General features: G+C 35.9%; 1 protein-coding gene across 1 annotated transcript in view; it reads right to left on the bottom strand.

Annotated features, from left to right (window-relative positions):
- The window catches only part of plxna3 (plexin A3), a 182,977-nt gene extending 175,235 nt beyond the window's left edge, over positions 1-7,742 (bottom strand). Inside the window, 1 exon segment of the mRNA XM_051903241.1 lies at positions 7,483-7,742. The gene's annotated coding sequence lies outside the window, so the exon portion shown is untranslated.
- Between the last annotated feature and the right edge of the window lie 4,413 nt (positions 7,743-12,155).

The raw sequence follows: 12,155 nt of genomic DNA, 5'->3' as shown, positions 1-12,155 counted from the left end.
TTACTATCCTCACTTACATAAATGAACTATAGTGTCCTGTACCCTCTAGTAGAAATATCAAAAATGTCTGAATAATTTTTGGTTTGACTGTATATTTAACTTTTTTGATCCACTTCAAATGTTGACTACTATAAAACAAATATTTATTATTTAATATTTACTCGTCACCTACATAATGTTGTAGCAGATTCCATATTAATTTACTATTCTTTTACAGTAGTAATAATTGATAATGCAAAACATGCTCACCACGGTAAATGACTGTATGGGAGAAAACTGGGTAACACTTTACACATTTTAAAGTGACGTAGTTACACGTTAACACATGTACTTACTACAGTAATAACAGTAAATTATGTATAATTACAAGTAACTAACCCTAAACCAAACCCAGGCACTAACTCTATAGTAAGTACTTGTAGTTAATTAATATTACTTAGTACTTATTTGAGTAAGTACAATGTAACCAACTACATCACCTTAAAATAGTGTAACTGAAAACTACTAAAGTTTTTGTCATGTGAACATTCACCCAAATTATAGACAGACAGAAAGAGAGAGGGACAGAGAGAGAGAGACAGAGAGAGAGAGAGAGAGAGACAGAGAGAGAGAGAGAGAGAGAGAGAGAGAGAGAGAGAGAGAGAGAGAGAGAGAGAGAGAGAGACAGAGAGAGAGAGAGAGAGAACATCACTAGTCCATCTAATCAAGGACTCACAACAGCACCCTCTTCTCCTCACTTCTGTAATGAGGGTCAACAGCTCTTGATTAGAACGAAGACGATGGAAAAAAAATAAATCAAAATTGCTCTTTTCACAGGATTGGACACATGATATCACACATGGATGAATCCACACTGAGACCGATCAGGCCAACAGGGAGGCATAAATATATATAGCCTATATCATGACTAGAGTAATCTGGGGTGTTTGCTGAATCATAAATGCATAAATAGAAATATATTATTCTTCCATCTCCATGTAAAAGAGCACACCAACCACAACCCATTCACATAAACATAGGAGGCGCATGGGAGAATGCAAATGTATATAAGTGCATGATGTGTAAAGCTAAACATTAAACAATATATTATCTTATATAAGATATTATATATATATATATTTTATTTATATTCAAATATTATATATGATTTAAATGAAATGATCTCAGAACATTATAATTCAATATTACATTATATATTTAAATAATGCTATAAAATATTTATCATGACACTAAAAAATATCTGACATGTAGTTCAAAAAGTGTCCTGTGTGAATAACTAAATCTACCAAATCAAGCTCAGACAAAATGACAAACTCTTGCTGTGGACTGTGACAGATTTATGTTCAATGATATGGAAAATATCAATATATTGACTTCTAAATCCACTTTTTGTCATGTCAATTCAATGCTTTCCTCTGCCACAGTAACAATGTCTTTAAAAGATCTTAATTTAGGAGACTTTTCTCGGCAAATATTGATATATGTGATTAATTGTGATTTAATTTGATGAATTAACTGGCTTATCAAGTAATTAATTCAATTAAAGTTTTAAATATAAAACAAAACCATTGTCGGAAGTGGAACAAATGGCTTCATACTAATGCAGACTGTTCAAACATTCCTCCCATGCCTCTTTTTCTCTACACAAATATTGTTTCAAATGAAAAAAAGAGCGAAGTAAAATAAAGCCCAAGTCATCTGATATAACTGACAGAGCTTGAGGCAAATATCATATGCTGTATCTGTTGGCAAGACGCTGCCGTGGCCATAAGCGATTCTGTCCTCGAGTGACCACAATATCAACGAAGGGCCGAACCCTCCATACATAAAATCCTCAAAATAATTTGGCATCACATATATAGTGCACTTCTCTTCTGAAGGTCATAACCCTGAGCATTATGAGCTCTCAGGGTCACAAGAGGCGGCTGAGGAACCTCTGAGTGTCCTCCGATTATTTCCTCTTTTTGTTGTTTTAGTTTTGAGTCTCATCCTGTTGGAGGCCGGGGTCAAATATTTTGTTTATGTTCTCTCTTTCACTCCTGAAATGACTGTGTATGCGGGGGGAAAAAAAGCATAACAAACATATTTGTAGCACTATCGGTATGGAAAGAGTGTGATAGTAACTAAAACAAGATTTACTGACTTACCTAACCCAAGTCAAACAAAGCTCAGCTGCAAATTTATATTATGATATTATGGTCTTGATATTAATATACATGGTCTATGACATTAAATATGACTCGGTCACTCAATAGTCTGCCAGGCAAAAATCATAAACACAAAAAGTTATCGACCTTATTCAGGAAAGGAAATATAAATCTTTGAATGTAAAAGAGGCTGCGATGGATAAACATGCCGTCAGTTCAACAGTTTGTACTGTGTTCGTTACATTATTTAACACAAATTTTACAGTTTTTTTATATTGTGAACAGTCAACATTCAGGTACACAACAACAGCACATTTAAACAACTGTCTGTCTGCCTCATTTTCATTCACAAAACATTAAATACTGCATCTAACGTGACTAAGTATAAGTAATGGGTGGGTGATAGTCAATTTTTTTCAGGCAGGATCACAATCTTATCATGATTCTTTTTTATGTTAGTTTTTATGTCTATTTTGCAAGTCACTGAACAATACAGCCAAACTAATTTCCCTATTTTTTGAAGGAATCTCTTGAATGATTCAATGACAAATTTATTTTTTAACAGGCACTTGTCGCCACCTGGTGGCGCAACGATGTTATTGATACAATCGTTATTTGAAGTGCCATGTTACTTTCAAAAAGTGATTAAGGGGCCGTTTACACGACACCATTTTAAACTAAAAACGGAAAACTTGTTATGTGTTTTGGCTGTTAATTTACATGATAATTGCGTTTAGGGGCCTGAAAACAAACTTTTGAAACGGGTTTCAAAGTGCAAGTTTTTTAAACAATCCCATTATTGTCTCTGTGTAAACTACAAAAACGTGAATTTGTGAAAAAGATGACATCATGCGCACATGTATTATTCAGTCAAGGCGCATAGTTTTTTTTATTTACAAAGTGACATCGCCAACTACTGGCCTGGCAGCATAACAGCGGTTTTAATCGTTTTCACAAATCCGTGTGATCGGTGATCCTTTTGACAAAGTTGTTGTCTGTTCGCGAAAAACGCGAAGGGAAAACTTTTCCGTTTTTAGTACAGTCTTTACACACGAACTTTAAACTTTTATCCTAGTTTTTCTGTGATAATATGAATATTTGTAACACACAAATAATGATACTGTGTTGTTGAAAACACTATTTGTGAAGCTGTTTCAGAAAGCTGCTCTCTCTGGCGCAGCACCAACGCAGATCTAAATGTTCCAGTGTGGTTTTGTCAAAGGTTTAATTGACACAGGTGAATCATTGTCATTTAGGAATGAGATTGAATGGGTGTTTGATTCAAGATAACGATCTTTTAATAATTAATCATGCAACGCTACTCACAACATAAAAGAAAAAAGAATGACAGACCATTTGGAGCAAAGTAGAGGTGGGTGATATAACCAAAATATTATTTTCACTTTATTTTATTGAATTATCTTCACTATTAAAAATAAGAACAAAGAGGCAAATTACAAATAATAGGAGACTACTACAGAAGTCATTCAGTCAAGAGCAGTGAGCGATTTTCTCTTTGTATTTTGTTGTTTGATTGACATTAATGACAGACGGCAGCAGGTTTAGGCTGCTGTCACTTTAAGGCCAAACGCATAGATCTAATATACTGATACACATGCGCAGCTCAAGTGAATGTGTAGATTCACTTGAGATATAACGACTATGTTTATGTAAACCTTGTGTGTAGACAGTTTAATTGCAATAAGAGGTGAAAGAACTAATTTCAGTACTCACACGCTGTGTAACAGGCTTTTAATGTGCGCAGGGTTCAGGAGTACGCGCTCAGAAAGCTTATGTCAGAATATTGTGCCAATAAAAAGTTTAACTGGCAAGGCTTTAAAATGCATGCAATTGCATTGGCGAAGAACTGGGTGAGCGTCACCCTACTGCTGCATTGATAAACGTGATGTGAATGTACATCGCATTGTACAGTATGTTGGGACAGCGGCGCCAGAACAGTTAATCACTCATAGTTAATCGTTCACAATCTATAATTTGTGATATTGCAATAACTTAAACAACTAGACATCTAACAAAAAGTTAGGAATACCATTTGATTAAAAGATGAATTATTCATATTTAAAAGTAAATTACTACCAGTGTTGCCAAGTCCGCGGTTTTCCCGCAGAATTTTGCTACTTTTACACTGTTGCCAAGGGTGTTTTTTCATGTCCGCGGGTTGAATCGACTCAAAATAAAGTGATATTTAGCCTCTGGAATGCGAATTTTACTAGGGGAGCCCCTCTAAAAACGCAAATTTTACCCCCGGAATGCGATTTTTACCCTGGAACCCACCTGAAATGCTAGTTTTGGGCTCGTTTTGAGGAGCAATTGGGCAGGTTTTATTGTGAAAACCTGGCAACCCTGATTACTACTGAAGTCACGCCAAAAAAACAGTGACATCTGAATCCTCATATCTTAAAAATAGAAATAATTTTTAATGGCAATGATGAAGATCCTTTAACATCCAACCTTTCATTGCACAAAAGGTTATTTAAAGTGGAAAAAGGTTCTTTAGATTGTTAAAATGTTCTTCACACAAAGAAAAATGGTTCTTTTAAGAACTGTTCTCTGAAATGTTCTTTAGGGAACCAAAAATGGTTCTTCCATGGCATCGCTTGTGAAAACCCTCTTTTGGAAAACTTTAAAAGTGTAATTTAGTTATCAACATGATAACCAACAAGATCTTCACACCTCTACTATTCAAAGAACAGGACAGTTACACCATCTTTAGCATTTCAAACTAAACCTTAATCCAATACTACAAGACAAATCCACCAGCCTAAAGCAAAGCATTCGTATTGGGAAGGCAGCAGGCCGAGAGAAAGAGAGTGAGAGAGCTTGAGAACAGACAGTAGCTATTGTTCAGTGATTAGCACCAGCCGTGACTCCACATGGCAGTTGTACTCATGGCTTACTCACAGGATGAGCGCACAACTCTGCCGTTTTATTCTACACAACCAACTCACTCAAGGATGCAGAGCCGCTTGTTGACATCACAAGGCCGGAGTACGCAGGACAGTAACCTTGCTCTGAGGCGAGCGAATCACAGTGCAAATTTACAGTTCAGATTTATCCTCAGATGCTCAGTCGGTGGTAATCAAACAGACAACTAAATAGCATGTGCTCTGATGAAAGGGGGCAGAGGGCGACGGCGGCTGTGTTGATATAGAGATGATCACAGCCTGCACAAGGTCAGCAGAACTGTGCTTCAATTGACGAGGACGGGTTATTCATAAACCAGCACTGATCTCATCAACGCAACATCATCTAATAATGCAGCAAGAAAAAAAGACTCATTTTCTTCAGATGGACTAGCGTAGTACTTTAGGCTGCTTAAACACATTCAGCGGGCTCGTTTTGAATTCAATGGGTGTTCGTTTCAGTGCTGGGGGTGAAACATGTGGCCTATAATTCATCTACACATGTACGTGACCAGAAACACCAGGTAACTTGTGATGCTGATAGGTCTGTGTACTAGAGCCATAACAGCAGACAGTTGTCTCCTCGCTTACAAACAACTTTCTATTTTTACATCAGTGGCCAATTTGTCGGTTAATGCACTGATTGAATTTATTTATGGAGGTATTTCCAGCTTAAATCAATCCATTTAGGTTCGCTACGCTGCAGTTTCATCTATCCTAAAGAAAATTTAATTTCACATAGGAGCCAATCGAGCAAAACACTGAATGTATATGGAAACTTTAATATTGTTTAGTCTCCAAATAAACCAGATTACAAAATAAAATGCAAGACTATTGGAAATGGAAATACATATGCAATGATTATGTGTATGTCTATCTATATAAAATATTGGATAGAGTGTGAGAGAAATAAATAGATATAGAGGATAGTTGTACAGGCAGTATGTATAAATAATACATGGTGTGTATTATATATTTTATATATATATATATAAATAAAAAATACAAATATATTATATATAATATAATAAATTATTTGTAAGATTTTGTATATTTTAAAAAGTATATATATATATATATATATATATATATATATATATATATAAACTTTATTATACAAATCTATTACAAATAATTTATTGTATTATATATATATTTTATAAATTAAAATATATATAAAAACTTTATTATTATTATACAAATATATTACAAATTATGTTATGCTTGTTAATTTATATTTATTTATATATATATATATATATATATATATATATATATATATATATATATATATATATATATATAAGTATTAGATATGATGTTCCCACTTTTATTCCATATTGTTTTGAGAAGTGACGTGCTGTAATCTGGTGACTTTACAGATAATGTACTTGTATATATTTGCTTTTTCCCATGCAGATCATCCATCATTTTCCCAAAGCATATATTGCGAAATAGAGATCGGAGATACGAGATTGTTTTCGGCGATGTGTAAAAACAGCGTTTTTCTCGGGTTCCTCCTCCACAGCACCTAACATTCTCCAGCGGAGCTCATACTAATCTCACGCCGGGTGTGAGCATCCCTGATCCGGCTACTGCAGGCAGCCACAGCCCCTCTCCTCTCCACCGAGACGCGGATCAAACTGGCACCAAAGGCTTTGAATGATCAGATTTGGTTCAAACCCATCAATTGCATCTTACTGAGAGTATCTCAATGCATCAGTTACCCATGCAAGGAAATGAACGAAATCAATGTGCAAATTAAGCAATACATTTGATTTTAGTTTAGGCTTCAATAGGAGGAACAACATTTGGGTCATTTGCCTAGAGGAAAACAATATTTCAGTCATGTGACTGTTACAGATGTGACAGACAAACAGATTGAGTGCACGATATCACCTTTTTCCAAACATCTATTCAATCTGCCTGCCTTGATGAACTAATACAATGCTATTTTCACTAATTGTAAGCCCTGATTGTGGTGCGTACTACTGTTTATCTAAAGCAACTTTCCATTTAAAAATGTCAATATGCATGTGTTAGATCCATGCACAACCACCAACAGGCAAGACTGGAATAATTATACATTGTGTATCGGCTACTAGAAACAGTCTAAGTCATTTTAATGCATTTCTTAATGCACAGCACAAATGCACGGATATTTTACCTCGTTTTAGCTAAACACTGGTTTTAATGCCCCCTTTGTTCTTGCTGGCTTTATTGACCACATCCATCAGGATCCTTTTCACACAGCAGTTTAACCATCTATTCTCTCATCTATGAGAACGCATTGTTTTATGTGGTAAAAGAAGCATGCGTTACATCTCCAGATCATGCATTCGCGATTTCTGTACAATAAAGCCATGCATCAGAATAAATCATTCGCGCGAATGTTTGTGTATGACTCGTACCTGTGTTCAAAGTGCAACAGTTACATCCACAGTTGGGTTTTGTAGAGCCTTTCGGTGCTTATCGCAAGCGGATTCGGAGATATCGCTGTATTTTCCAGTGCAAAACGCCCGTGTGAAACCGTAAATGCGCTCAACGCGTCGATAGCATGGTATTCTCCAGTCCGTACCTCAAGAAAGCGTCGCGCTTTACTTTAGAAGCGTGGAGTCGCAGCTATCGCTTTAAAATGGAGCGTACCACTCAGACACTAGGGGTGCGCTTAGAAGAGTCTGTAACGCATATGTGTTTTGAAGGGACTTAGTATAACCCAATCAGACATTGATTGAGTTTAATATATAATTTTATTCTAAGACAGAGCGGAATATCATCTCATTATTTAAGAAATGCGTAAATCTTTTTACAATTTTGTTGTCAATCATCCCTGTCAAAATGAATGGCATCATCCCGCCCTTCATCTAGGATTCTCTAGCAACCCAGATGTTGATAGACTGTAAAAACAGACGGATATGTCTGGATTACAACAATTAAGGTCATGATGCTGGGAGATGAGAAATTGGTTGCATCTTTTTGCTAATAAATGCACACTAATCGTTTAATCTTCCAGTCAACAAAAGCGACAAAAAACAATATATCACCTAAAAAGGAAGATTCCACCGTGACAAGATTAATTTCTCTTCCCCTTTCTGCTCCAATGAAATCAAATTTGGACTTTTGTGGCTTTTAGTCAATGTTTATTAGTTTTGAGCTCATCTATATGCTTTTGTTCTCCTAAAAGTTGTATACATTTGTTTCTTATGGGAAAATGAACCAAAAATATTGATTAATGTCACACTTGCCAGCTTACAGAAAACTGGATCCAATTAAACGTGATCTAGAATAAGAATGTCCCTCCTTTTAAAGAGATAGATCACCCAAAAATGAAAATGTTGTCATCATTTACTCACCCTCCTGTTGTTCCAAACCTGTATGAGTTTCTTTCTTCTGTTGAACACAAAAGAAGATATTTTGAAGAATGTTGGTAATCAAACAGTTGGCGGTAGCCATTGACTTCCATAGTAGGAAAAAATTGAATTGTGTTCAACAGAAAAAAAGAAACTCATACAGGTTTGAAACAACAGGAGGGTGAGTAAATGATGACAACATTTTCATTTTTGGGTGAACTATCCCTTTAATGCCACATTACATCATCTACAGGCCTATTTTTTATTTGTACATATACATTCGCCCATATGAAAACCATTTCTACTGAAAAAAAGACCCCAGTAATCTCACAGGTGTTTTCTAGAGATACGAAAGAGCTTAACAATGTCTCAAACTGTGCAAAGACACCAGTCTGACTTCAGAAGTTCAGTGATGAACAATATGATCCTAAAGCCAATGACCCGAGCTGAAAATTTGTTTTTTAAGAGATGCATCTGAGACAAAGCTGATACCTCAATGAAGCGTAACAACAGAGATCTCCAATAAGCCTCCTAAGCCATGAAAAAGCAGCATCTGAGGAGTTCCTAACCAGGTCAAAAGTGTTCTAGCATCACATTTGCTCTTTGATCTTTTACAACTCTTTGATTTTGCCAGTAAAATGTTTCACAGAGGTCACGTGGCAGAGGTCAGATCAGATTTACGCTAAGTAAATGCATTCTGGGTGTCTTATGATGTGGTTCAGAGTGTCATTTTTTGACTTATTTGCTCAGGAGAGACTAGCAGGCAGCAGATCAGTCCTTTGCTTATTTGCCTTTAATGAAGTTTGATGTAATCTGCGAGCAAATAGCGATGCAATCTAGTTATTCAAATCATGTGGCCCAGTAAATGGCTGTTTAGGGAAAATGACACTGCACGGTAAACAAACACCAAAATCGCCTGATGTAAACACAGCAAATCTATGAATCCGTGCCTATGGCACTTCAATCGCAAGAGCTAATAGTCTTGAGAATGACTTCACTAATATGCGTTTTACAACCTCTGACTCCAGAGGGGAAAATTCCAGTCACTTTTAGATGGAATGACGCAAAAATAATTTTCAAATCTCAGATGTGAGGACAAAGTTTAAATCTAATCCTAACCAATAAGTACAGCGACTAAAATCCAGTTAGTATCTCAATGCTGAAACTACCGAGGTCCCAAAATAACCCAATGGTGGTTGGGTGGGATGGTAACGTTTGACTTCCCTGCTCTCCCCCTCCTTCTCCTCCTGTGATCCAGGCAGTGTTTGTGCTTGGCACGTTCTGCCCAGCCCTTTTCCCTTCCTCTGTAATTGTGAGCATCTGTAATTGAAGCCACTTGAGCTCAGCAACCCTAGTCGTCGGTTCCTCGACCACATTGGGCTTTTGGAGGATGGTGCTGCCCGGTGCCACTGTGCACATGCTGCGGCCCAACAAGACGGGGTGGAAAATGCAGGAAAATGGAGAAGCACGTGGGAGGAAACTTCCGGGGCTGATGAAAGAGTGTGGTTTGTCCTTGCAAGCATAAACCTCATCAGAGCAAAATACTGTCGCATCCCAAAAACTGGCAATTCCATTGCATGGGTGCACATTTAGATGGTGGGCTGTTCATTTTATTGTGAAATCAGATTTATAAACAAGTTTTTATCTACTAAGATCATCAGTCATGCGATTCAGGTTCCCAAGTTCAATCATGTTGACAGTTGCAACTGGTTTTGTTTAGAAAAAAGAAGTGTTTGTCATATAAAAGTACACAAAATATGCTTAAAATCAAACTCTGAAATACATTAATCATGTGATTCAAGTTTCCAAGTTCAATCATGTTGAGTTGTGTGGTTTTGCTTAGAAAAAAAGAAGTGTTTGTCATACAAATGTACACAAAATATGCTTAAAATCAAATTCTGAAATGCATTAATCATGTGATTCATGTTCCCAATTCAATCATGTTGAGTTGTGTGGTTTTGCTTAGAAAAAAGAAGAGTTTGTCATACAAAAGTACACAAAATATTCTTAAAATCAAACTCTCAAATGTTTTAATCACGCGATTCAGGTTTCCAAGTTCAATCATGTTGACTTGTGACTGGTTTTGCTTAGGAAAAAGAAGAGTTTGTCATAGAAAAGTACAAAAATATGCTTAAAATCAAACTCTCAAATGTTTTAATCATGCGATTCAGGTTTCCAAGTTCAATCATGTTGAGTTGTAACTGGTTTTGCTTACAAAAAATAAGTGTTTGCCATACAAAGTACATAAAATATGCTTAAAATCAAACTCTCAAATGTATTAATCATGTGATTCAGGTTCACTCATGTTGAGTTGTGAGGTTTTGCTTAGAAAAAAGTGTTTGTCATACAAAAGTACTTAAAATCAAACTCTGAAAAGCAGTAGTATTACAGTTTTCAAGATTGTGAACATGTCGTGCAATCTGTCTATGCTGGCATGAGCCTAACTTGACTTGTGACTAAGAAATGACAGATGATTTTGAGCCAAAATACAGTAGAGTTTGATTTGACATCAACAGCATTTACCTCTCATTTAAAAGCTAATATTCCTGTTTATACACATGATCACATAGTAATATTTTATTATTTGCATTTAACATTGATTTAGCACATTCCACGACCCACTTACTGAACATCATTTATGCATTTAGCAGACGCTTTTATCCAAAGTGATAAAGCGATTGCAACAAATCAATGCATTCATACACTTAAACGCCATCTAATGATGCTGTCTTTAGTTAATGCAACTAGTTAGTAATCTTAAACACGGCTGCTTAACTCATCCGAATAATATAATTTGAGTAATAACCTCTCATTTCATGCTACACCATGTGTTATCAGGCAGAATAAAACAACCTTTTCATCAAATGTGATGTCTGCTCCTTTTTATTATGTCATGCAGTTCCACAGTGAATCAAGATTTATTACGACTCTTGAATGATTTGATTTTGCCAGTAAAATGTTTTGCAGAGGTCATGTGGCGTCTCATCTGAAGGTCGTAGTGGGAGACCAGTAAAGCATATTCATGAGACGATGCCACATGTACAGTATAGTCTGTTTATGGGCCTCACTGAAACTTTATTAACCTTGAGAAGGATTTCTAATGTTTACCACCAATTACCCTGGTCTTTTACATTCTCATTTTTAAGAGCTAATTTACATGAGCTATTTTCAGCACTGAAAAAATCTTAGACGCCACTATGAGTCATATTTTTTGACTATGCATTCTTTATTTGTTTACAAAGTTGGGCACTACCATGACATAAGAAAAAACATTTAAAAAATCTTAATCGTTCCAAACTTTTGACCTTTGAGTACCAAATATATGGTATATGAATACCCATAAGAAACAAACAAACAAAAATCACAAAAGAATTCTCATGAATATCTTGTGAAAGTGAATCTTAATGAATCATAACTGAGAACTCTTGAGCAATAAAATTGTGCTTGTCTGCATTATGTACTGTTATTTATACAATTTAAGACTCAAAAATCAAATCAAAAGTCAGTACGAATGCAAAGAGTTGTTAAATTCGGAAGGATACTCGTATATCTTTCTATGGCATAATACATAATAAGAGTAGCAGGCTAGTACGTGGTTCCGAATACAGCAAGTTTCTTTACATTAGTGCAACAACAGCCTTGACACATGATCTCTAACCTCTTGCACCCCTCGCTGCCCCCTGGTGGTTGGAGGAGCACTGTCAATAGCAAACCTGAAGGTTATTTTATAAGCT

This window comes from Ctenopharyngodon idella, chromosome 8 (genome assembly GCF_019924925.1).
Source record: "Ctenopharyngodon idella isolate HZGC_01 chromosome 8, HZGC01, whole genome shotgun sequence".
NCBI classification, from domain to species: Eukaryota; Metazoa; Chordata; class Actinopteri; order Cypriniformes; family Xenocyprididae; genus Ctenopharyngodon; species Ctenopharyngodon idella.
Note: the sequence above shows the minus strand (reverse complement) of the source record. Positions and strands in the feature narration are given on the sequence as shown.